This window comes from Talpa europaea (genome assembly GCF_964194135.1).
Source record: "Talpa europaea genome assembly, chromosome: 13".
In the NCBI taxonomy this organism is placed as follows: Eukaryota; Metazoa; Chordata; class Mammalia; order Eulipotyphla; family Talpidae; genus Talpa; species Talpa europaea.
In genome coordinates this window covers 18,400,875-18,428,205 of record NC_140080.1, presented here as the reverse complement: position 1 = coordinate 18,428,205, position 27,331 = coordinate 18,400,875, and positions in this window count along the sequence as shown.

Below are 27,331 nucleotides of genomic sequence, written 5' to 3'. Positions count from 1 at the left end.
GATTCCCCTGAGAAATGTACTTTCAGAGCATTTAATACTTTAAATCTCTAATGGAAACATTCAGACTGCTGCAAATGGCAAATTGCCAAAAATTATCCTAGCAGTTCCATGTAGTAAATTCTCATTTTGTGAAAAGCAATTTACCATCAGAAAGTACTTGATCACACCTGGGGTCATCTCCATCAGCTGTTCTCTCATTGGGCTTTTTAAGCTATGCAAGGAAAATATATTTTTAAATTGATTTATCATTGGTTTACAGCACTATAAAAAGTTCAGGAGTATCGCATGAAAAATGGATAGTCCACATTGCATCTATCACCAAAGTTCTAGTACCACTTGCCTTCATCAGATTGGCTCTTTCTACCCACTCCTCCAGAAGAGTGTGAGGAAAAGGTATAGTTGAATATAATACTTAAATGTGAAATATATGTCTAGTGTAGATAAAGAGAATTATAGTCAAAGTAACCCAGCAAAGCTAATGCTCATGGGGTATAGGTGATTTTGCACTGGTCCAAGAAATATATATGGGGAAAAAAATAAGAGAAGTTTATTTCCAATAAATTATTATCAGGGAAGCTAGAAGTGAACGCCACAAACTAAGATATTTAAGATTTGATACTTGCTTTTATCATTTTGTTATAAGCCTGAAAACTATACTAAACTCAAATCATGTCACAAAGATTCCCCTCACCATTCAAGGATTGGCCAACTCAATACCATAAAGACATCAGTTCTTCCCAGCCTGATCTATTAGATTCAACATGGGAACAATGTAACCCCAGCAAATTATTTTTGAATACTGAAAAACTAATTCTAAAGTTTATATGGAGAGGAAAAAGAGCTAGAATAGCCACTACTGTATTGAGGTACAGGAACAAAGTTGGAAGGATACTACCCGTGTACTGCAAGACTTACAAAGCCACAGTCATCAAGCAATGTGATATCGGCAAAAGGACAGACAAGATAGATCAGTGGTACACAACAGAGAGCTCAGCAACAGACTCCCATTGCAAAAACTACCTCTGTATGTAAACAGTTGCAACTTTTCTAAGTGAAAGAAGCTAACCTGAAAAAGCTATATCCTGTATGATTGCAACTCTCTGACATTTGGAAAAGGTAAAACTATAGTGATGGTGAAAGATAAGTGGTTTCCAAGGGTCAGAGGGAAGGAGGAATAAATGGGCAGGGCACAGAGGATTTTAGGACAGTGAAACTATTCTTTACGATGTTATAAAGGCTGATACATGTCATTCCACATTTTTCCCAAATCCATAGAAGGAGCAACATTAAGAGTGACCCTAAATGTGTATTACTGACTTTGGTGAGAACGTGGGTCACTGTAGGCCTATCAGTTGTAACAAGTGGACCACACGGCGTGGGTGCTGATAATGGGAAAGCTATGCATGTTTGGGAGCAGTGGGCAGATGGGAAATCATGTGCCTTCTGCTCATTATTGTTGTGAACCTAAAGCTGCTCTAAAATATCAAGTCTGCTTAAAAAGAAAAAAAAGATTTCTAAAGTCTCAAAAATATAAAAGTAATCCAGTGCTCTCTGTCTGAAAACATTTTGCACCTTGATTTATACCTGAGATTTAGAACTGGGCTATGATATTCAGTAAAATGGTGACTAACAGAAGGGCCTAAATGGGATGGTTTCATATACCTACAATCCCCATGGCCTACAGAACAGAGGCAGTGTGAATAAAAAAGGAAAAGACAAAATTAAAAAGCCATTCCTGGGATCATATATAAAATAAACACATCTGTGGTTAGGAAATGAATTGAAAATATAAAACTGTAGCAGATGAAGTGACCGGATTGGATTGATGAACCCTGGGTCTGCAAGCAGTCAGGTCATGCCCACTCAAAATAAAGACTAGATGTAAAAATATCATCCTCAAAATGTAAAGCTAGAGCAAGAGGAAGATTAACCTTGTTTCAGAAAGAGACCAAAAGCAACTACAAATTCTCAAAATAAGTAAGAATATAATATATCGCTGGATGAGCATTAGGTATGGAGGGAGGTGGGGGAAGAGGAGCCAAGGTCTCCTTTGACATCTCCAGGTGCTCTTAGCTGTCTGTGAAAAACTGCAGCAAAAGAGCAGTCACTTGGGATTGCTACCAGAGAGAGGTACAATTATGAAGTGGGGGGGGGATATTCCTAAACCATGTGTTGTTACTAAAAACAGTAAATCAAGACATTTAAAAATCCTTGGGTGCACTGCAAATTAAAGTCCTGTGTCAATGGAGAACATTTCTTAAAAAAAAAAAAATCAGGTTATGAAAATGCTAAGTTAATTCTGTTAAGTTCAACAACTTAATGCTATAGCCCGCCACTTATTATAGTTGCCAATTAGGCAGAGGGTGAACATATTTGAGTTTGTTCTACGATAGTAGAGACACTGTATAAGGTAAGTATGATTCAAAGTGAAGACTCACCACCTCTGATTTCACATTTCTAGTGATTTCTCAATAGTGCACACTGGTCTATGCTTTTCCTCTCTCCCAACTTTATTTTCTTTCTTTTTTTTTTTTTAAAGATTTATTTATTTATTTATTTATATAAGCACTGGGTACAGTCAGAAGCCCAGGAGGGTGAGAGAATTCACCAGAGCCAGAGCGGGGAACAGAACAGGCAGACTGAGAAACACACTGCTGAGGGGAGCAGCGGGCGCGGTGGGAGAGGTCTGCGCACCATGTGGGACCCTTGCAGGCGGCCGGGGATCAAACCGGTGCTGCAGAGGCTGCGGGCAGCTTCATAGCCCAGTGCTCAACCACTGTGCCACGAGGGGAGGCCCTCCCCACTCTATTTTCTATGGTTGCATGCCTTTTTCCCCCTCAACTCTTGTTTTCTTTCTCTGCTTGTCTTAGCTAGAGGAACAGTGTCATCTCCCAGTAAAGGTGACCACCCTTACAACCTCACTCTTTGGACCCCATCTTCCTTCTGCCTAAATGATCTCTACCTTTTTCCGACTTCTCATCTCTGTTGTCAACATAAATACATCTCCACCATCTTCATAGAGCTACAGGAAATGAAAACCTAACTACCAATTGTCTTTAGCACAATATTTTCTTCTCATTTCCTTCACAATATTTCAAAATAACATTCAAAACTCCTCATCTTCAGGTCCTCCGTTCAATTCTCTTTCTGGTAATAGTGGGTGTGCCTATGAGTGCTCCCTGTGCTTCTGCCAACCTGGCCAAAGGCTGGAGACAAAGTCTCAAAATCACCATCCCTGATGGCTGTGAAATGGGTCACGACTTTCTCATTCCATGCCATTTCTGGGTGGAAAGCCAGCTTTTCACATTATAACGTTAACTCACGTGTGCAGCTATGTACGGACATACTTTCACAAAGAACAATTTTGAATTTTGAGATGGGGTGACACTTTGTGACAATGACAAGCGCATTTACTTGAAAGTCACATTAGAACAAAAAGAAAATGAAATTTGACTTTCCCATGGTCTGCATTAAAAAAAAAAATATGACTTTTGAAAGAAATGTGTATTCTCTCATAAAGACTCAATAGCTAAAACTATTATGTGAGAAATTTAATAAAACTTAGTTGTGTGTCCACCAGAGCTTGTTCCACACTTAGATTTTTCTCTTTTCACTTCCCTTCTGCTCCTTCTCTTAAAGTGTTCATACAACACTTCCATGTTCTTGAAAATTTTAATCATGTTATAAAAAGGACCCAATTATGGGTCCTATATATAAAATCTACAAACCCTGATTATGCTTAATTCTTCATACCTTGGTTAAAAACTTCCTAAACCCAGGATAGCAAAGGAAATTTTGTTAAAGAATTCTGCATAAATGTTCCAGATCTTTCCTTATCTACCAAATGGACAACATTTTTTGGTGTAGTCAGAAAATGAAAAACTTGTCGGCATTATGTATAAGTTTGCCAGAGATGTCCCTGTGTCATCCTATCCCAAAAGACATGAACAGAAAACCTGGTGCATTGTGAAGAAGCTTCAAGGGCGATCAAGAGACCTAATTTCCTAATGGATACATGACATACAGGTATGTTTATGTCTGTTTTATGAAGACTGAAATAAAAAGCAATGAAAACTAAGAATGTGCTATTGAACAAATACATGTAACACACAGACACACATGTGCACACACATCTGCACACACACAAGCACATGCATACCCATGATCCAAATCAACCAAACACATTATTTCATGGCATAAATAACATTTTCTTAAGAGTTACAGAAGATATCCTGCAGTTTGAGTATATGTCCGAAGGTTATCACTGTTTTTCCTGACACTTTAATTCAGTAATTGAAGGAAATTTCCAAAGTATTCAATAAAAAGAATGGAAAACTAACACACGAAAAGAATTAAAAGTAACATAATTGGGGCCTCCCCTGGTGGCGCAGTGGTTGAGCGCTGGGCAGCCTCTGCAGCGCCGTTTTTTTCCCTAAAAGTAACATAATTGAAAATATAAAACATACCCAATTTTATGTATCATTTCAAAGATTCATTAATTAAAGTGAGAATTTTGGAAATTAACAAACTTTCTGAACTCCACATATTTGAGAATAGAAAACTTAATTTCCAAAATTAAAAAAGTGCCTGTTTAATAAAGTTAATAAAATATTTTTAAAAATTACAAATTATTAAAATAATTTTAGAACTGCATAGTTCTTGTCTCTGGAGGTAGAAATATATCTTGTGCTTAAATTTATACCATATTCTAAAATACGAAAAGCACAATTCCATTTCAAGTCCCTCAGGTTATAAATTGCAATTCTTATTCCTTTATTATTTTACAGAAAATGACTGATGCTGTTCTCTAGTTCTAGTATAACTTATTGTGAATCTAACAGACCTCTCAACATTGGAATGTCCAAGACTTATTTCTTAGTACTCTATTTTATTTAAATTTATCCCTTTATTTTTCCCATCCAATCTTTATTTTTGCAAGATTTATTTATTTATGCATACAAGAACTGGGGTACAGACTAGAGGTGCAGGGTGGGGGAGGAAGGGTAAGAGGATTCACCAGAGAGAGTGGGAAACAGAAGGGGCAAATCTACTGAAATACATTGCTGAGGGGAACAGTGGGCGAGTCAGGGGAGGTCTGCTGTGCCGTGTGGGTCACCTGCCTGGCGGGGTATCAAACTCGTGCTGCAGTAGCTGCAGTTAGCTTCACAGTGCTGCTCCTTAACCCCCAGTGTCACCAGGGAGGCCCCTCATCCAAAGTTTATTTACCACTTTTATGATGACTACCAAAAAAAAAAAAAAAAGTATGACCCCAGTACAGAACTTCTTGATGACTAGATATCACCAGCTACTCAATATCTATCTGCTCTGGAATGTTGGCTTCAAGCTTAACACACCCCAAATTGTCCCACTTCCAACTAATGGTAGATCACTGTCCCTGGTCCTCACATAAAAAGCTTTGGATTGATACTTCATAATTTTCATTCTTGGCTCATTTTTCAGCCTAGAGGAAATTCTGTGAGATCTATATCCAAAAGTGACATGTCTCTGACACGTTCGCTGTGTCCATCTGGCTTCGACACATCTTCATCTACCACACTCCCGTGCCTCCTCTCTATTTTTCCCATTTCCATCCTCTTCCCTCTTACAGACTTAATTCCAAGGTGCATGTGAGCTGGAGAGCTAGCCAACACAGCAGGTGCGCTCACTTTCCTCCCGCATCTGGAGAACAGCATCCTAGGAACAAAGCAGAGAGCTGGTGCACTGTTGTGGGTGCAGCAATAACCCAAGCGTGGGATACTCACTGCTCCTGCTCTGGACTTAGGGATGCTGGTGATGAGAGCCAGTCCCAAGAATGCAGCCTGGGTGGGCATGTTTTAAAATAGAAGAAACTGTGATGGCAGATTTTTAAAACAAAAATCCAAATGGATGTTATCATTTGCTACAATATTTATTCCTAGCGTTTCAACACCTTTAGTCTTCAGGGTCATAAAAATATCCCTAACATTGGGCCCCATTTGACTCTCCGTAATCACTTCGGGAACAACATCATTTCACTGCAGTCATAAAACAAACCACCCAAGGATAGGCTGTAACAGAAAGCAGAACATTTCATCTTACTTAAGTGCACACACAGTGAACTCCGAGAAAGTACCTGTCAGGAAAATGGAGATGATATATTGAAATCCCCCGAAGATAAAGTGGCTATCAATAAGGCAATATGCAACAGGAATTCCAGGCTCCAGAAGAGGTATGTTTACCTTACATAACATATGATGATTAACAAAATGATGAAAACTGAATAGCTTTCTATCGGGCGGGTGCAACAAAGAGAAATGTTCCTGGGCATTAGGGCTCCCGTGCATCTTCTGCTAGCTCAACCCGGGGAGTCTCTCCACGAGGAGAGCAAGAAATGAAACCTGCCTGTTTCATTTTCCTAAGTCCTCTGTCGCCATGGATATTTGCCTCAGTGTTCGGGGAGCTCGAAAATCTAATGCTCAGAACTGTATGTCCTCTATTAAACAAAGAAACCTGTATATTATCCCAACATCTCGATTTAGGCTATTTTCTAATTCCAAAGAGCTATCAATAAATCAGTTGATATATCTGACCATGCTGGGAACTGCCAGAAGTTCTCTCTTGTCACCAGTCCATTACTCACGCCCAAGGTCAGGCAACGGGTAGGAATCTACCATGAGCTGTCGAGGGAGCTCAGCCGTCCCCTGACTGCAGTGAGAAGAAAGGACAGAGAGAAGGAAATGTAGCTGAGGGCAGAAGAGGAAAGTTATCACAAACCAGGTAGGTACCATTCCCTGCCCAAACTTGTCCACTGACTCCCTCCCTCATGGAGGAAATACTGCTTATTCCTTTCTAAGTGAGGAGTCTTTGAGCATACCCACTGTAGCCACTCGCCTTCCTGCCTGTCTTCACACAGGGACTCCTCAGACTCAGTCCCTCGCCAGAAATGTCCCCTGCCTGGAGGCTCTTTTTCCAGATTCTTGTATGAATCTCCCCCACTTCCCCATTTGTATATAGCTCAGCACAGCTTCCTCAGGGACATCTTCTCTGACCCTCTTCTCTAAGGCAGCCACACACCTCCCCCTGCCTCACTTGCTCCTGGGTACTAACTTTCACTAAAATGAAAGTGGCCCTTAATACTCCGCACAGGCTGTCCTTGACCAGGAATAAAAACAAAGGGCAAGGTTCCCGTTGACACTCTATCCCAAACACTAATAAATACTAAATCATATTTTTATGTTAAATTATGTAGGATTGGGGTCTCCCTGGTGGTGCAGAAGTTAAATACAGTGCTATCAAGCTATCCGCAGCCACTGCAGCACAAGTTCAATTCCTGGCCAGGGAGCTACCCACATGGTGCAGCAGACCTCTCCTGTCTCACCTGCTGCTCCCCCCCTCAGCAGTGTATTGCAGTGGATCCACCTGTTCTGCTGCCCACTCTGTCTCTGGTGAATCCTCTCACCCCCCACACCTCTGGCCTGTACCCAGTTCTTGTATGCACAAAAATAAATCTTAAAAAAATAATTTAGGGTTATGGTGAAAAAGTATGAGGGGGCATTTGCTTCTGCATTTACTTTATCTCCTATTATATTTAGAACTTGTTTTAAATTTCATATTCTATCAGATGGGATTTCTTTCTGAAATGTCCAGTTATTTACAAAAATGTATTCTTTGGACAACAGATATCTGTAATTACTCCATGGCCATCTTGTTTTGGATAGGATTTCTTATTAAGAACTCAGTTATAAATAAATCATAGCATCACCTCACCAACTATTTTTCATAATTTGGCAAAACTGGTTACAAAATAATATGAGAGGAATGTCAATTTAGGAAAAAAAATCTAAACTACAAATGATCTTTGATAAAATGGCGCATCCACAGATGCTAACTTGAAATGTCAACTAATGATACTACAATTATTTTTTGATATAACCCTGGTTAACAACACTGCAAGTTTTAGGTTCAGTTTCACACTTGACATCTGTATATACACACCATGTGTGCCACAGAATATCTTTAGATTCCTATTTTTAAGATTCAGCAGCTACTGACTTATCGTAATCCACAATAGGTTACTGCAAACTGTGTTTAGGTTTGAGACATGCCGCTGGGCAATTGCACAAATAACAAAAAAGATTAAGGGTTTATAACTCAATCCTGAATGTAAGACATATATGAAGACAAAGAAGTACGGAAATTTCAGACAATACCTGAGAATTAGAAAAAAATGTGCTGCGATGTGGTCGGGGGACAGCAGAATCGCTGTTAGCAGAGATGGTTAATTGGAAGTAGATTAAACAGTGGAAATGAAGGCCAACTGTGATTTTGGGAAATTGATAAAAGAAGTGAAATTCTCCAAGATTATACACAGCAATGTTGATATTGTAGTAGAGCTGAGGTAACGAAAAGGGAGATTTCAGCATCCCGGAAGGCATCAACAGAAAAAACTTCAATAGAAAGGCCTGGCTACATTGCTGAAGAGACCAGGATAAAGTATAGGCATCAGAGAACTTTTTCCTAAAGAGTTCTAAAAGGGAAAAAAAAGGTATCATATTTAATCTTGCATAGCAACAATCATATTTTTTTCTAGATTTTCTTATAAAATAAAGCTTATTTGGACAGTTTCCTTAATATTTGAACAGATTTTATCACCGTGACTAAGAATCTTTCTTGATTAAAAATGTTTCATGTATTTAAAGAAAATGTTTATACATTCCCTATCATGGATTTTATCTTTTTCAGATAAAACAAGCTTAATGAAACATCTAGAAAAGCTTTATTAACCATTTTGTTGTAATCATAAGGTTATGAAAAATTAATTTTCATGAGCACAAAAATATTTTGAGTAATTGTTTGTAAAGCTATTGTAAATCAACAAGGAGAAGAAATTATTCCCTGAAATATAAAATATTCTTGATGTCACATAATTTGCAGACTTCAGACTTACTATTGTTCTCTGACATCAAATACAATAGCTTCCAGAAGCAGAATACTGTTACCTTGCTGAAGCACCAGACAAAGGGAAATCTAATTCCATAACAGAATGTGGGCCCAATATTTGGCTACAATTTCTAAAGCTAAGGTTACAGCTTTGTACTTTGGTAGAATCATAAAGCCAGTTGTAGATTGGGACATATCTCAAAAACAATTTTTGCAAAACACCCTAACTTCAGTGCATTGAATTTTATGACTAAGTCTATTTTTAAATGTATGTTAATGAACATTCAACTATTGTTTCTTAAACACACATAAATCTGAATGCAGAATACCACCTACCAGTGTGGAAACTGGGCTTCCTGGTTAAAACAATAGCTGACATCCCTTGGAATGTGGGGTCTTAATAAGAATGTTTGCTGTACGTACTTATAGCTTAAACTGCAAAACACACAGGTTTCACAGGGGTTACTAGCACATTTTAAAGCAAATTACATGTATCAGCTTAATAAATGATAAACGTTTTCTAGAGTAAGCATAATAGCTTGTACTCATAGTGGCTCACGAAATTTTGATAAATATTTTAGTAAAATATTCATCCACTTCTACATGTAAAGCCTAAATTCACTAGGATAGTCTCATTCTCTTGTTACAAAGTGCTTACAACTAAAGATAAAGATTAAGGAATTTTATAAATGCTTTCTATATTACAAAGTTATGTGGGGACACCCTTGAGAATTTGAAGTTGAGATGATGCCTTCTACACTGAATTAATGGGAGACTAGGATTTGGGTGCATTTAAAAGGAAGAGCAAGCAGAGGTGAAGAGACAAAAGCAACTTTACACAGAATGACTTTATTTAAATCATAATTTAAACAGAATTTTATACAAGGCATCTACTGTTTAACCAAAGATGCCTTTACACTTAATGGTTATAAGTGTATTCACATAAAACTGGAAAGAAAAGGATTATTCTACTCAACATTGTACTAGAGGTATTAAATAGTACAAAAGGCAAAAAGGAAAAATCATTCAGGTCGAAAAAGAAAAAGTTACACCCTCTTTCTTCAGAGATTTAATGAAAGTCTCATGCAGAAAAGTCTATGGGAGCTAGAAAAGCAACTATAGCTAATCAGTTTAGTCGTTTTGTAGGATTCAAAACACAATATTCAAAATGTGTCATTATTTCTAAGAACAGCCAATAAAAATCAAAAACTGAAATAAAAATACCCCTTACAAAAAGCATCAAAATCTGAAATAGTGATTTCAAGACCACCTAAATTTCTGAAACTATAGAATATAAGTTTAGTTCAATTAGAAAGTGGAGGTAATGATATAGTTTAAATGTTTCCAGAATCTCCATTTAGAATTTCTAGTAGCAACTTAAGTAATTGCTGTCTTGTATCAGTCTCAGAGTTTGTATTTTTAATTACTTCTTCTAAATTTTGATTCATATTTCTTTCATGTGCACTCACAAAATTCTAAGTTTATTAGTCAGAATCACAGTCAAAACGTGATTTGCAAATGAATCAAAGTGGATAGGAGAGATGAAGTACTTATGCAATTTTACTAAGAGACTCAAGAGGAAGAATCCTAGAATTAAATCTGTTTTAGCTGTGGAGTAGATATGAGCAGAAGTACATAGTAAGAAGAAAGTCTGAATCAGAGATATAGGGACTGATTTGTAAAGTCTTGATTAATCCAACTGTGTAACATTGGCCCTTGTGTTCTCTGAAGCAATGAGAGGAAGTGGTAGAGAAATAGACAATACTGGCAATCCAATATTATGAACTCGATATCTCAGGATAATTGGTAATTCAAGTAGTGACTGAATTAAGCTTATTAAGACTCACTAAAATGTGTCAAGACTCACCCTTTTATCTCTCTGAATGGGTTCAGAAAAAGAAATTACAAATTTCCATATTGAACCTATTTTTACCTTTGCAAAACAAGAACATCTGATATAATAAGAATCTTAAAACCAAGGAAGTCCTTATTTTTTAAGCTTTTTTGTAATCACCCCAATTAAAATTTGTAAATTAATATCTAAAATGTAATTTATTTTTTTGCTCTTAATTTATTTTTATTTTTATATTCCCCATACAATTGTAACCCCCTGATTTTGACACCAATCCCTCCGTTCCCTGCACCACCCCCCAAAGTGTGTCTCTGGTTCATAGTTGTTTGTTGATTTTGATTTTTTTCTTTTTTATAATTAGTCTTTTTCCTGCTCCCTTATTTAGGTTTTCTAGATTCCTGTAATGAGTGAGACCATCTGGTATTTTTCTTTTTCTTTCTGGCTTATTTCACTGAGCATGATCCCTTCCAGCGCCATCCATGTTGCTGCAAATTGCATGTGTATCTTTTTTGAATGTTGAGTAATATTCCATGGTGTATATGTACCACATCTTCTTGATCCAGTCATCTATTTTTGGGCATTTGGGTTGTTTCCAAAGCTTAGCTATTATAAATTGTGCTGCTAGAACTAGACATAAAACCTGAAACCATAAACTATATAGAAGGAAATATAGGCGAAACACTACATGATATGCACATCAAAGACATCTTTACAGACACATCGCCCAAAGCAGTGATAGTAAAGGCAAAGATCAACAGCTGGACTACATCAAATTAAAGAGCTTCTGCACAGCAAAAGAGACAATAAACTGTAATTTGAAATAACTTAATGGTTTCTTATTAAAATATCTGCCAATGGATGGAGTAAGATGTATTCTGAAGCTTTACCTTAATAGCTTAAAATTTATAAGAAAAGCTGGTGGTAGAATATTGTAAATTTAGAGTTCAAAATAAAATTGCCTTATAAAAAGCACAAAAACAGATGTAATAACTGTGATGAAGTAAGAGAAAGATAGCAACTTAGTACTGCTTACTAGTCAATTTATCAGTCAATTTATTTTGCTGTTTCGTATTGAGCAATTTACTGTATAAAATGGGCTTGCAATTTAATCACAAATGTCATCTTATGATATTTACTGTTGAAATTAATGTGAAAGAACTTTAATTATTTTCATTTGTATTATGAGAGCATATAGAATGTTTGACTTTATATCAGCTATAAGAACAAGGGCTGTTAATGTTTTCCTGGTGCATAAATCATAATGTGCTTATGCTATTTCTCACTGTGTTTAATATTGTTCCTTTCTAGTGCTACACTGATTCTAGCGTAGGGATAAGTGTAGTCACCTCTGACATGAAGAAGATTCTTTTTCACTCCTTCTTAGGAGAGTGAGGAAGGATAGAATCATACATCACCATTATATTCCTAGATTGGCCGTAAAATATGTTTTATGTGTGATGAAATGTGTTTTTTTTTTTTACAATCCACCCAGTAAGAATTACTTTATTAGTTCTTGTAAAGACACTAGTTTTTCTTTCAAAAGACAGTAATTTCTAGCTTCAGCTGTTTTTAGCAATTTAAATTTGACACCAGTCTTTCATTGGAAACCTGCTAAAAGCATATATTTTTAAAGAGTAAAGTTTGTATTGTACTTACTTCTACAATGGTAAAAACAGTTGGCACAATATGAATGAAGCAGACCGAGTTTTGAGTCTGTCTTGACAACATGGCAAGTCACTCATTTCCCTCTGCCCCAATCCCAAAAGTAAATGATATTATTTTCTAGAGAGGTTTTTGCTCACCAGAGCTCACTAATTTTTCAGTAAATAAGTTGCCCATTTCTATTCAAGCCTATTAAGCAATTAAGAGAAAAGGGTCTTTTCCCTCTCTGGCGTCAGCCCACCCCGACCCCCAATGCTATAAAGCTGCAAGATATAAACATAAAAGAGGGAAACTTGTTGTCATGGAAATCCATCCATAGTTCCATCAGCATCACGTCCTCTGTGTGCTGTTCCTGTGTGTTTCCTGTGAATGTTGACTGAAGATACTAAGACTGGGGCTGGAAAGAGAAGGGGTAGTCTGTGACTGAGCAGACATGCTGTTTTAACTCTTAAAGGAATTGTGCCACGTGCTTTCCTCCAATAGTAAAAAAAAAAAAAAAAAAATAGCATGAATATTTTCTAAAGCAAGAAATGTGTGAAGTCAGTGTTTAGTTATTCCAAAATATTTGCACTTTTACAATCAACAGGCTGCCTGTACAATCACCACACAACGTGCTGCCTTTCCTCTGGGATGGATCTTTTGTATATTCTCAGTGCAAAACCTTATTGTTTGAGACACAGGTCATTGTTTACTCCAGGCAGTCTCCCTGGTCTTTTACCTCTTCAAATCAAGCTGCTTAATATTTCTAATATACCACCAGAGCAACTCCATGAGAACATGACTAAACTTTCTTTCTTTTAATAGCCCAAATATCTGCCCTGCCTTGAAGCTCATAAGCAACTTTTGAACAGGGAAAATCTTCATCACTTGTACCCTACAAAAGCCCAGCAGGTGGGGTGTCCTGTAAATGAATGAATGGACCCGACATCACTCTTAGATAAAAAGGATGGCTATCACGTCAGAATTACATAATATTCAGGAAAAAGACTAATCAATACAAAGTAAAAATCAAAATCAACAAGCAACTATAAACCGGAGACACACTACAGGGGTGGGGGGAGGGGGGGCAGGGAAAGGAAGGACTAGAGTCAAAATAAGGGGGGGTGCAATTTTATGGGGAATATAACCAAAATGAAAATGCATACATTGTGCAAAGATGAAAAAAGATGTAAGAATTATATAAAATAAAATATTTAAATTAAAAAAAGAATTACATAATATTCATAGAATGCTAAGTAATGCATTTTAAGTTGGGGGAGTTTTACTAAACATAATAACCAATTAAGAAGACAAAGGAGGAGCAGGAAGAGTAGCAGCAGCAGCCACGGCAGCAGTGAAAGCTCTATTTTATGCTTGGCATACATGCGAAGCCCATATAATGTCACCTAACTAACAGAACTTTTTAAATAAGTACTAAAGTTACTTTGATTCAGATATAAAGACATTGAGACAGAGAGTAGAATATGTGGTATATAAACTCAATGGAATAGTACTCAGCTATCAAAAATAAAAGGTAAGTGTTTGCCATTTACAACAACATGGATGAAACTAGAGAGGATCATGCTAAGTGAAACACGTCCAGAGAAAGACAAATACCAGATGATTTCACATACATGAGCAACATAAAGAAAAAACCCAAAGGAACAGACAAAACTGAATCAAAACCAACCTTAGAAATCTGACTGAATTAAGGCTATTGAGGGGGTGAAGGACAATAGGGGAAAGAGAGCAGTGACTAGGGTGGAGAATTATGTGTGCTTGGGGGTGGGTGTAGTAACATACATTTTGAAGAGGCGTGAACCTATACCTTTGAGTGACATTGTTGTAAACCAGTATTATTTCAATTAAAAAAAACAATTAAAAATAAAAAAGCTGCTAAGAGGAAAAAATAATCAAATTTTCAAACACCTGGATATTCAGAGCACCAAAAAATAATAATACACAGCTCAATTTAATCTCATTCTTGTCTGGCTCAGTCATTGTAACATTATTTAAGCTTGAGATCAGAGGTGTCCCCTGCAGGTAGCAGGCTTAGTTCAGAATCTAAGTAATAGTGAGGGAGTCTTTCAGAAGCTTACTGGAAAGGTGCTGAGCAATTGTTTTTAAAATGCTGTTGCTATTATGAGAAAAAAGGGAAAAGAAATAAGAAAAAAATACTGACTATACTTGGACAGACTGCCCATTAGTTGTAGGCTGTTCTATTTGTAATGTTCAATTTTTTTAATGCAATTATCACTAGGAGATGTGTCAGTTTCACATCTAATTAGCAATTACTTCTAATTACTTATAAAAGATTTAACATAATAGATAAGAACTGACCGAACCAATAAAATGGCAACATTGATTGGGACAGGTGAAAGCAAGAAGGCAAGAAGAAGTTGAGTTCATCTGGGGGAACTGTCAGGAGTGAAAATGTGCACAGACACTGATGCTCTAGGAATTGTAAAAACCTAACTTTACAGAAGTGGGGGAAGCTTTCCAAAGAAAGAAAGCCAAAGACAAATTTATGAAATTTTAAATTTCATAAAATAATAATGGAATTATTATTTTATGGAATAATTTTAGCAATAACGCTAGCAGTCAGGTAAATTCCTTGCAAAGCTAGATTGCAAAGATTTCTAATATTATTTACTATGCTATATTACATGAGTCTTACATCGCATACACACACACACACACAAATATATATATATATATATATATATAATAATAACCTGTTTCTTAACAGATTCAAGATGAAACTAAACCTAAGCAGTTTCGGACCACTTCTTCATACTCTTGCCTTGCTCCAGGGATCAGGGTGCATGCCATTGATGGAAGGTGTTTACCTGACTTAACTCAGTGATTCCCAGTCAGAGTTTCCACAGCAATCTGGAGATTCATAAGCACAGGTGATTGTGAGACACTGCCTGTTTGAATTTGTTACAGATTTGCTATATTTAAAAACATAGATAATATATTAACTATATGACAGAAAGAAGTTCAAATAATACAAAAAATATTTTGTTCAACTCCCAGCCCAATCATACTCCCTTGCATAAATATATGGAGATAGTCACAGTTTCGTGTTTTCTTTGTGATTTTTGGTATTTATATAACATCTTTTCAACCTGAAGAACGAGAATAACGATCCTTTTAGATACTTATGCAAAGGCAACAAAACCAAAATGAACAAGTGGCCCTGCATCAGGGCAAAAAGCATCTGCACAGCAAAGGAAGCCATCAACAAAATGAATGAAAAGGCCACCAACTGCAGGGGAGGACATATTTGCAAACCATACATATGATAAAGGATAAAACAAATAATTCACACAACTAAATAGCAAAACATCAAACAATCCAATTAAAAATTGTCAGAGGCTCTGAATAGACACTTTTCTAAAGACAACATACAGATGGTCAACAGGTAGATGAAAAGATGCCTAACATGGCTATCTTCAGGGAAATGCAAAGCAAAAAGAGAATCAGAAATACACTCACATAAAAATATACAAACCTCAGTGAGATGCAAACACCTGCTTTGATTTTACAAAAAAGGCAGATTACTTTGGGGTGACCTCAATGCAAGCAGTATCTGCACATCTTTTCAAATGACCATAAATCTCTACACACACACACACACACACAGATACACACTCACACGTAATGCACTCACTGTCTGTCCAATTCACTTAAAGTCAGCCACTAGGCATGGCTGAGTCTAAGAGTAACAAGTATAGTAAAATCTGATGGAATCACTAGGTCTTGCACTATAGGGGGAAAAAAATCTCCTTTAGAAGCATTTGTTTAGAGACATCTCAGTATTTGCTTCAAGATTTTTTAAATTTTTTTACTAGCTAGTCATCTCCTGGACTAAATTCTTCATTCTCCACCTAACTGCCCTATCACTATTATAATAACCTTGAAAATGTTATTTTGTCTTGTACTTTTAGGGTATTTAGTGAGAAAACAAAATGAAAGCACCTTTAATAATTTAGTACATCTATTCAAGTTTCATAATTATATGGTTAACATATCTTCCAATCCAGCAAAATTAAACAAAAGATTCATTTTTAAAAGTCTTCCTCTATTTTCCTGATTCACATCCATTTATTTAGTTTACCAATAAAAATTATCTAAGGGCCTCCCTGGTGGCACAGGCGGTTGAGTGCAGCACTGTGAAACTGTCCGCAGCCTCTGCACCAAGGGTTCAATCCTTGCTGGAAGGCAAGAATCCCACATGGCAGCAGGACACCTCTCCTGTCTCGCCCGCTGCTCCCCTCAGCAGTGTATTTCGTCCCTCTGCCTGTTCTGTTCCCCGCTCTGTCTCTGGTGAATCCTCTCACCCTCTTGCACATCTGGCCTGTACCCTGGTTCTTGTATAAATAAATAAATCTTTAAAAATTATCTAATAGAAACAATTACAAAGGATTTTTTTCCTATTTCCTTTATTCAAAATTACTTTTGGTCAAACTTCCCTAATTATCTAAAATAATTATTCTCAATGTGAACATGAACAGCATAGTCTGTGATTTATGGGCTTTTATAACTGATACCTAATACTTAGAAAATAAAAATACTTAGAAAATAAAAATAATTCCAATTTAAATTTTTCCCAGGATATAAAATGTACTACTTTTATATCAGCATGTCACAGCTGATTATATTTTACTACCATTTTTAATTGTGATTTAGCTTCAATCTAAATTTCTTTCTCTCCTTGAGTCCTTATTTTCTTTATTTTTTAGTATTAGAATATTATTTTCATTCAAACTGTTGGTGCTGTTGAGGCATGGGACAAAATTCACTCACCACTTTTGATTCTTCTCCATTTGTCCCAGGAAACAATGTAACATCAGATAAATTAGATGAGGAAAAAAATCAAATTTACTTCGAGAATTTTATATTCTTATATATAGTCTCATATTGAGAATTTACAAGTTTTTAAATTCTAAAGTAAATGAGCCAAATTGGGATTTATAACCTGTGCTAAGGAATGAGACAGGGGCCTGGGGTCAAGGTGTCCAGAAAGAGAGGAGGTCCCATATGATGAGGAGGGGATGACCTCATAGGTCAAAGCCTTACTACCAGATGTTTACCCTGCCTAAAAATAGGCTTCTTCCAAAAATAGCGTTTTCTCTTGAAATGTCCTAAATCTAGGTTATCTGCATTCTTGAAGGTTACAATTAACAGTTTCTCCTGAGACCCCACTGGGCCTCAACTGACCTTAGTTTCCACAGAGTAAGGTGACACATCCTAGAAGAAGCCAGTTCTGAACATCCTTGAAACGATCTTCATGATTATTTTTGGAGAGACCAATCTGATAGTACCATTAATTAAGAGAGACTTTTTATTCCTCTCTACCTTGTTATAGTTATTGTCTTTGCCAAATAAAAAATGATTAATTCAAATAAAATATAATTCCCCATAAACACATTTTGTGTGGATTAAATAAATTACTATAATGTCACGAAACTCCGTCAGTGAAATTTATCATAGGATTTATCAGTGAAGATACTCGATCAGTGAAATTTATCAGTGAAAATACTCGATTAATGAAATTTATCATAGGATTTACAATGTAAATCTTGAGTACTGAGGTCAGCTCTCATGTAGATAGTTGAAATCCCCAATAATAAGTACTGATGACCCATTCCTCATATCTTTCTGCGTTTTGTTTTCCCTATTTTGTTTCTTTGTTCTTTCTTTAACTTGTGCAGGAAAGACAGATCACATTAATCTTGGCTGAAGGTCCTGACAAATCTATCCACCAAGTCATTAGTTCAACAGCAACAAAGTCAAGGTGAATGATGGCTTCACAGAGGAATTTGTTACAAAGTCACTTAGGCACATTGATTAGCAAGCCAGACAGGGGCATTCTTACAAATTTCCATACCAGAAAGCAAAAGAAAATAAGTACATTAGGGAGAACATTATTTGAAACTTGATTCTCTTATTTGTACAGTGACTGAACATTAAAATTATTCCAATGATGAGAACCATTCATGCTACATAACTATGGCCGACAGTGAATATTTTTTAGTTTACCTAGGCTTATCTCATTTTGAATATACTCATTATAAAATTACTCATTATAAAATGTCTAAAATTATTGTCCATTGATCTGTAAATCACATGTGATATTAACAAGTACTTTAACAAAATAGAAACTGTCTGGCATATGGAAGAAGGATCAATCTTCACAAGAAAACACTTTTATGTGTTAGAGTAACTTTGATAGCCTGAAATACATGTTTAAACTATTTTAAATTGTTTTATAATTTTTACTATGCTAATTTATTTGCAGCTACATATTGCCTATTTTCTTAATTCCAACTTTGGAACCAACATCAAAGCCAACTGACAATAACTGCTGAAGTACAAATGCTGAATACCGTGCCTATGCATAGATAAGATAGTATGTCATGCGGAAAGCAACTCAGGAATTGGTAGAGTGGAAATTGAACTGCTTTCCAGTCTTCCTGAACAAAATGTTCACATCATGGCTATTAGATTGAGTTTAAATTAATGTTCCAAAAAACAAATGTCTATTAAGAAATATCCTCATAATCATGCACAAGGCCCTTTTCAACTGCTTAGAGACAAAAACAGCTGCAGTCTTAAAAAGAAATGAATTTTGTCTGGTCTCCATCATACACAGTTCTGACTTATTAAATGTAGATTCTGAGACAAGATTAAATGTGCAAGAAATTTGCTGGGGATGGGAGCAGAAACAGGGAGAGCCTTCAAGCCAGGATGCTGGTCTGACACTTACAGAATGAAACAAGAGGCCTGGATAGAAAGGTTCAGACAGGAATAACCAAGTTTTTAGAAATTTTTGGTTAGGGCAACAATTCTTTTTTTGCAAATGAGCCACTGGAAGAGTCATCTCTTACACTCTTGGGTCTGCTTAATACCCTTGCCAACCACTGACTAGGAGCTGCCTGTTGGATGTGCCCGCAAGGTGAAGGCAGCGGCACACCTGGGGTGTAGCAGGGATCAGGTGCACAGGCATCATGGCAATACATCATTGTGGTCATCATAAGGTCCAAGAAAATATTGATCATTAATTGTTTCAAAATACTGTCCATAATATCCCAGGCCCTACTGGAACACTTTCATTCTGTGCTCAACCTTCCTAACTGGAAAAGTATTCCAAAGGCGCAAGATGAATGGACCATCACGTCCTTGAAATTATTCTGTAACATTATTGCAAGTGTGGATCAGAGAGCTATCGAGATACTTAGTGATAACAACCAGAGTATTCTAAAATTAGGAGAAAAGAATGTGCACCAACTCAAAAGTAAGAGAAGACAAAAAGTAAATACAAAATTTCACTTTCAGATACACAAATGTACAGTAAAAAGATAAGTGACAGTGTAGTATGACTGCGTAAAACACATACTAACATAAAACTTCAAAGTGTAAAATGTGTACTTAGAAATTAACAGGGCCTCCCTGGTGGTGCAGGGCTTAAAGACAGCACTATCATACTATCGCCAGCCAATGCAGCACAAGTTCAATCCCTGGTCAGTCAGGGAACCACCCACATGGCTCAGCAGACCTCTCCTGTCTCGCCTGCTGCTCCCCTCAGCAGTGTATTTCAGTAGATTCTCCTGTTCTGCTCCCCATCTCTCTGGTGAATCCTCTCACCCCCTGCACCTCTGGCTTATACCCCAGTTCTTGTATGCATAAATAAATAAATCTCTTGGAAAAAAATTAACATTTCAAAATTGTATGTAAACTACAAGATAACAAGTGTTACTATATATCTCAAAACACTCAGAATGAAATTGATAGATTGAACCTAAAAATTAATTTGTAACTAATTGAAACAGTATAATTAACTAGAATGCATCACAGAAAAAGATTAATAGGTATAAATAGGATTTATGAAATCCTTCTTGAATGTGACACAAACAGCAGCAGCAAAGTGTTTTTTCTTCTGATAAATATTGCTGTGTAGAAATTACTATTATTTGTAAAAAATGTGTGCTTTCCAATAAGAGGTTTAAATTGCACCCCCTATCCCATACACACACTGTATCTCATCATAGAAATAGTGACCGTCCCTGTCTGCTGATGCCAGGTACTGCCACGTTACTGACTGACTGTGGCATATGAGGATAGCAATGCATGCCACAGTGGCCCTAAAAACACAGGCAATCCAGGCAGGTTTTGTTTTCAGTCTGGGTCCTAGAATAGGACCCAAGTAAGCACAGACAGACAGAGACAGACAGACACACACACACACACACACACAGAGCAGCCCTGCAGTGAAGTCATCCTGTAATCAATAACAGGAAAAAAAGAATTTCTAAGCTACCCATTTTAGGTTTGTTTGCAATAAACATTGTTTAGCTACCGAATTTTCAAACATATATTATAGAAGAGCCAATTCTACACTTGCAATTTTCTAGACAACATGATCTCTTCCATATCATATTTCTCAGTTCTTTGCCTCAACCCAGTGGTTGATAAAAATGCCTGACTGCAATGGTTTGGCAATGCCAGCACGCTGGATCTTGAGGAAAAAAACAAATGAGATTATAAAAGCAAACATTTTATTCCTATTTTTCAAAGCATGATGTTCATTTGATCTGGAACACTATTTAATTAACATTGCAGAACACAGACTTTGGACCACCAAGACTTTGTTGTAATTTAGTACTTAGGGAGAAATCATAATGAATGTGCTGATAATTCTAGATAGCCTAAATTCGATCACAGTATCAAATTAGATCTTTATTTTCAAAGGTGGATTTTTGAAAGAAGCTCCATGAAGAATACTGTTTGGTCAAATGATCTTGAGAGATGCTGCAAACTATAATTACCTCCTGAACGCATAAGCATCTACCATCACAAGCAAAGATCTGATCCCCCTGAAGAAAATAAAGTGATTTAATTTGACCTAGAATTTCCGGCTTATTTATCTTGGGATTTTTTTTTTTAAACCAATAACCCCTCTTACCATTCTGCTGTATCAGTTTTCCTACAGCACCTTTTAGTAAATGTGGGATTGGATGATTTAAGGAAAGAAAATTAAGTCATTTTGTCTTCCTAAATTAACTGCTCAGTAACGTAATCCCCCGATTTTATCTTAGACTCTTACATCTAGACAAAAATAAAACTACATCTTACTATCTTCCAGCAAATCTATAATAGATGCCATTTTTGTTATATACCCAGTGCCTCCACTATAAAGAATAAAACAACAAAATACTCTTCAAATATGGAATGAGATAGAAGTTACTGCTCTGTGTGAACTTTCATGTTTTCTTCTAACAGAACTGAAGTGTTTGGATTAGCATTTAGGAAATTGAAAACCTGATTAAATGTGTCATTTCAATAATACCTCAGGGATCTTTTCACAACTTTACCAATACTTTTCTACTTTTTCAATAATATTAAAAATATTCAGTATTCTTAAATATACATTTTTGATATTTTTTAAACTGGTTTCTCATCCATTTACAAAAACTATCACTCAGTACATGTAATATATATATATAATAAATAACATATGAAAGTGCATGCATAATTATATATTTTTAAATAATAGCTTGTATTTTTAGTCAATTCATTTTACAATGACATTCATTTATGATAAAAACCAACAACAAATCTTAGCATAATGAAGGCTGTATATCGCACACTTATGGCTAGCCTCACTATCAACGGGGAAAAACAGGAAACTTTTCCACTAAGATATGATGTAAGACAAGGATGTCAACCTTCACCACTACTTTTCAACATAGTGTTGGAAGTCCAGCAAGAGAAAGATATAAAAGGAATTCTAGTTGGGCAAGAGGAAGTAAAGCGATCATTATTTGCAGATATGATAATACACATAGACACCCTAAAGATGCCACTCAAAAAGCTAATTGAAACAATAAATCAGTTCAGTAAAGTGCCAGAATGTAAAATCAATACATTAAAAAAAAATCAGCTGTGTTCCCTTATACAAACAAGCTGGAAGAGGGTGAAATCAAGAGAACAGGATCATTAACATCTGTATCAGAAAGAATTAAATACCTAATAGTGAATTTAACTTTTCTGAACCTCTAACTCCTCTTGGCAAAACTGGAGTAATAATGAGATGGAGCTCATAGATAATGAGGATTAAAGAATGTAATGGCCTTAATGTACAAATACTAGCTACATCTCAGTTTTAATGATCAGCTGCATGGCACTGGCATCCCTCAAAGTGCAGCAACTGCATAAGCAATAGCAAGAGAAATTTCTCAGAGCTGACATCACAGCTGTACAGTGCAGTTTCCAATTTCCTTTACACTTTCTTCTCTCTTGCTTACACCTTAATGTTCCATTGTGGTGCAACATCACGATGAAACTAACACATCATGCATTTTTTTAACACCCTTAGTTCATTTAAAAAAAAACATAATTCTCTTAGTATCTCTTATTATAATTTTTGAAAGACTGGATAAGTATGGTCAAGATATAAATAAGGATGGAAATAACAATAGGACTTTTAATATGACTCTGCCAGTTTTAGACATAGTACCTGTCCTAACGTATTTGCAGGCACCAATCAACTAGTGTGTTCAAAGTGCTGCATCGCTCAGGCCTTTATATAATAGCCCAACAGGTCGACATGTACTACCGCCTGCCACTCATGATAATATCAGTGACTTTTTACAGAGCAGCCTAAAAATCTATTTTCTTCACCACATATTTCCTGGCCACTTATTGGAAGATGACCAGTTCCCAATCCTAGCTTTCTGGAGGGAATATAAAGAGCATAAAATCTTACATAACTTGCTGAAATCACCTTCAAAGTAAGGAGAAAGATGACTGAGAATCAAGTCCAAGATGCCTGATACCCAGAACTTTCTAGATCCAACTGCCTATTTTTCAGAAAAAGTTCTCTAGTTTGTCTATATTGAAGTAAAATGAGGTGTAAGGGCATCTCCGCTTACAGTTGCCTCTAAATGGTCTAATATTCACCTGGCATGTTTTGAATGTTTTCAGAGTTTATCCCCAGGAGAACTGTTATTTACTGAAATGAAAATCTTGCCAATGTGATCTCCTTGGTGGCTGATTTACCAGAGACATGGGTGATGCGGCTGCATGTGGCACGTCCTGTGTTCCATTTTAAAAAGGGTAGAGAATTTATGACTGGGATAAGTGGCTCTAACTCCCTTGCTCATTGTGTTTGCAGAAGACATAAAAAACACGCAGATACTGAATGAATTAGGGGCATGGTGGTCTATTGCTTGTCAAGCATAATAACAGTCTATCATTTATCTTGGTTGTCCCTTACAACAGATGCAATATATTTAAGACATACCCAGGGACACAGAAAGAAACAAGATTTGTTTCTGCTGGCATTTGTCAATATAACTGAAAACTAAACTGAGGGGAGTAAAACTTGAGAGGATCTTTTAAACGTGAATATTATCAACTCCTCCTACTAAACTATTAAAAGAAGGTATACATTTATTGTTTTAAAAATATGCGGCCACTGGGAGAAAACCACAGGAACTTAGAGGATTATATCCAGAAATTAAAAACACACAAATTAGTAAGAATGTACTTTGGAAAATCGCTTTCCAAGGACATGCTCTGGAACACAGAAATAATCCTGATATATTTATAACCATCAAGGATTTCTTTCCACAGCAGGAGCCACGAGATAAGAAGATAAGGTAAGATAATATGTCCAATTACGATATTTAAGTAGGAGAGAGGTTGAAGAATAGGTGATTTAAATTAAGTAAAGCTACTATTATTTAAACTTCAGCAGTTTTCTTAAGCTTATTTGACACAAGTCTGATTTGCAAAGAGAAAGAGCCCATCTTAATTTTTGACAGAGTAACACAGTAACAAAATCAATCTTGTAAAGTGCTTATTAAGTCCAAGGCACACTATCAGCCAGCATCACCAGGGACATAATTATTATGCTCTTCAATCCTTACAACAATCCTTTCAAGAAGTTATTACTAGGTACATTTTACAAATGACAAAATAGATCCAGAGTCATCAAGTGGTTGGTCCATGATTACTGACTGAGCAAACAAAAGATGGAAGCTAAGGTTCTTGGATCTGAAATCTGAAATCAGTTTTACTATGTTGCCTTGTTCTCCTGAATTACAATTTAGGAAGAATGAATTCACCGATTTTTATTTTTCTTTACAGGTGAAGTAATAGTTTCTGCAAAAGGAAGCTACAGTTAGAGTGAGGAAGTTTCATAGTTGGTTGCATGGAAATGCAAATATTAGTGTATTTGTAAAAAGTTTATGAAAGCAGTAAGGCCAAAAGAAGCAATAGAGTGACAGGCATAGTTGTGGATGACAGGCTGTTAATCTTTTATTTATTTATTTATTTATTTATTTATTTATTTATTTTATTATTAAGATATTATTTATTTATGCATACAAGAGTTGGGGTGTAGGCCAGAGGTGCAGAGGGTGAGAGGATTCCCCAGAGACAGAGTGGGGAGCGCAACAGGCGGAATGAAATACACAGCTGAGGGGAGCAGCAGGCAAAACAGGAGAGGTCTATTGCATTGTGTGGGCTAGTTCCCTGGCTGGGAATCAAACTCACGCTGCAGAGGATGCCGATGGCTTCATGCACCACCAGGCAGGCCCCAATCTTTTATTGTTTTTATATGGAAAAAAAATGTATGTATCTCTGTATGTATCTAGGTGAGTAGAAAGATAGATATATCCTTTTTCATGGAGGTAACAATTTTAAATCTACTTTGCTTGGTAGTACAGCCAAATCCTTAAAATAATGCAAGGTAGGCCATTTCTTGCAAGAAAGACAAACAGTACAGTTTGAAAATGTAGGCCAACAGTACGTGGCCTTGTCTTTTTAAGGTTGTAAAATATACTATTTTTTAAATCACTTCTTAAGCGATATTCATATAAAGTAAAAAACTGAAATTTACATAGCTATTTAAAATGAACACATTTTGGGAAACAAAATTTGACACAGTAGAGTTAATGCAACTTAAGAGAGAATAAAAAAAAAAAACCCAGCAAGTTAAAGAATCTCTATTTAGGTAGGAGAGTACCAATAGAGATGAAAAGAATCACAACGTGTGGCCTCATTTGTAACTGGTGACTAATTAGACATGGAGAAATTGGAAAACTACAGTAAACAAGAGAGAAAAAATACATTTATATATGTTTTCTAATGTGCACACATGCTTCCCTAAATTAATATAAAACTGTTAAGTGTTACAGTGTAGCTATTTTTCATTTGCGGTGGAAATTTCAGGATGAGGATGGCTCTTATATTTTTTTACTTTTTCAGAGAGCAATTTAAAAGAAGTGGTATTAAAATGTGTCTCTGAGTTTGATTCCTGGCCAGGGACCTAATGCACATATAGCACAGTAGACCTCTCCTGCCGGGCTGCTGCTCCCCTCAGCAGTGTATTTCAGTGCATCTGCCTGTTCTGCTCCCCACTCTGTCTCTGGTGAATCCTTACAACCCCCCACACCTCTGGCCTGTACCCCAGTTCTTCCACACACACAAAAATTTAAAAAGTGTGTCTCATGGGCCTCCCCAGCTGGCACAGTGGTTGAGCGCTGGGCTGCGAAGCTGCCTGCAGCCTCTGCAGCACCGGTTCAATCCCCAGCCACTGGCGAGGGTCCCACATGGCACACAGACCTCTCCTGCTGTGCCCGCTGCTCCCCTCAGCAGTGTATTTTGTCAGTCTGCCTGTTCTGTTCTCCGCTCTGGCTCTGGTGAATCCTCTCACCCTCCCGCGCTTCTGACTGTACACAGTGCTTGTATAAATAAATAAATAAATCTTTAAAAAAAAAAAAGTGTGTCTCTTGCTCATCTTTTTAATGAACAGAGTGTTTGGAAAATAACAGACATAAAAAATACTAGTTTTGCCCATTTTCTGGGAAGTTAAGTTCCATAGGTCTAAACATCTGGAGATACAAATGTTTCAAAGTTAATATTGTGAAATGTCCGGAAATTCCATATCCAGCACCTCTAGTTATACTTTTGCCAAAGATGACCACAGCATCCCCTTTAGGTTGTCTAACTTGAGGCATTATTTTTTTTTCTTGACTCTAGATCCCTGACCTTCCTTTTCTTAGCTCATTTATTTTTGAAAGTATTTTGTTATAAATCCTTTCACTGTCCCTCTGAGATTGTAAATCTTTTTAAAGTTTTCTTGAAAGTTTTACGACTCAGGAATGTCTTTCTCAACAACCTGAGAGTCATCCATTTGAGATGTAATTGTCAGGGAAGATAAAAATCCCAATGTCCCAGTTTCCGTGGGAGAGATGACTAACCTGGGCGGAACGACTTGCTGCAAGCTGTAAAACTACCTTCTGTCATCAAAAGAGGAGGTTGTTTCTTTTCTTCTGACTTATGAAGAGATGCCCTATGATCACGCCTAACATGTCTTAAAAACCTCACCAGTCCTCTGGTTAAGTCAGCAAGCTCAGCCAGAGTTCAGGCCCCCTCCACACGCCCAGAACCTTGAATGAATGAAGTCTTCCTTAGCTATTTAACATTGTACACTGTCGATTTTTTGTTTCAACCTAAGCTATCAAGCCTGTATCTATTTCCATTTACTTAAATAAACATTCTTAATAACTTGAAATAATTAGAATCAAACTCCATCTCTGTTATCTTCAAGACTTGTTTCTTGCGTCCATTTTTGTTGCCTTTAGTCCATTACAGCACTCAAAAAAATAATAATAATAAATTCTGGGCCTCCCTGGTGGAACAGCAGTTGAGCACTGGGCTGTGAAGCTGCCCACAGCCTCTGCAGCGCCAGTTCGATCTCCGGCACCGGCAAGTGTCCCACATGTAGCGCAGACTTCTGCCGCCCGCTGATCCCCTCAGCAGTGCATTTCGTCAGTCTGCCTGTTCTGTTCCCTGCTCTGGCGAATTCTCTCACCCTCCCGCGCTTCTGACTGTACCCAGTGC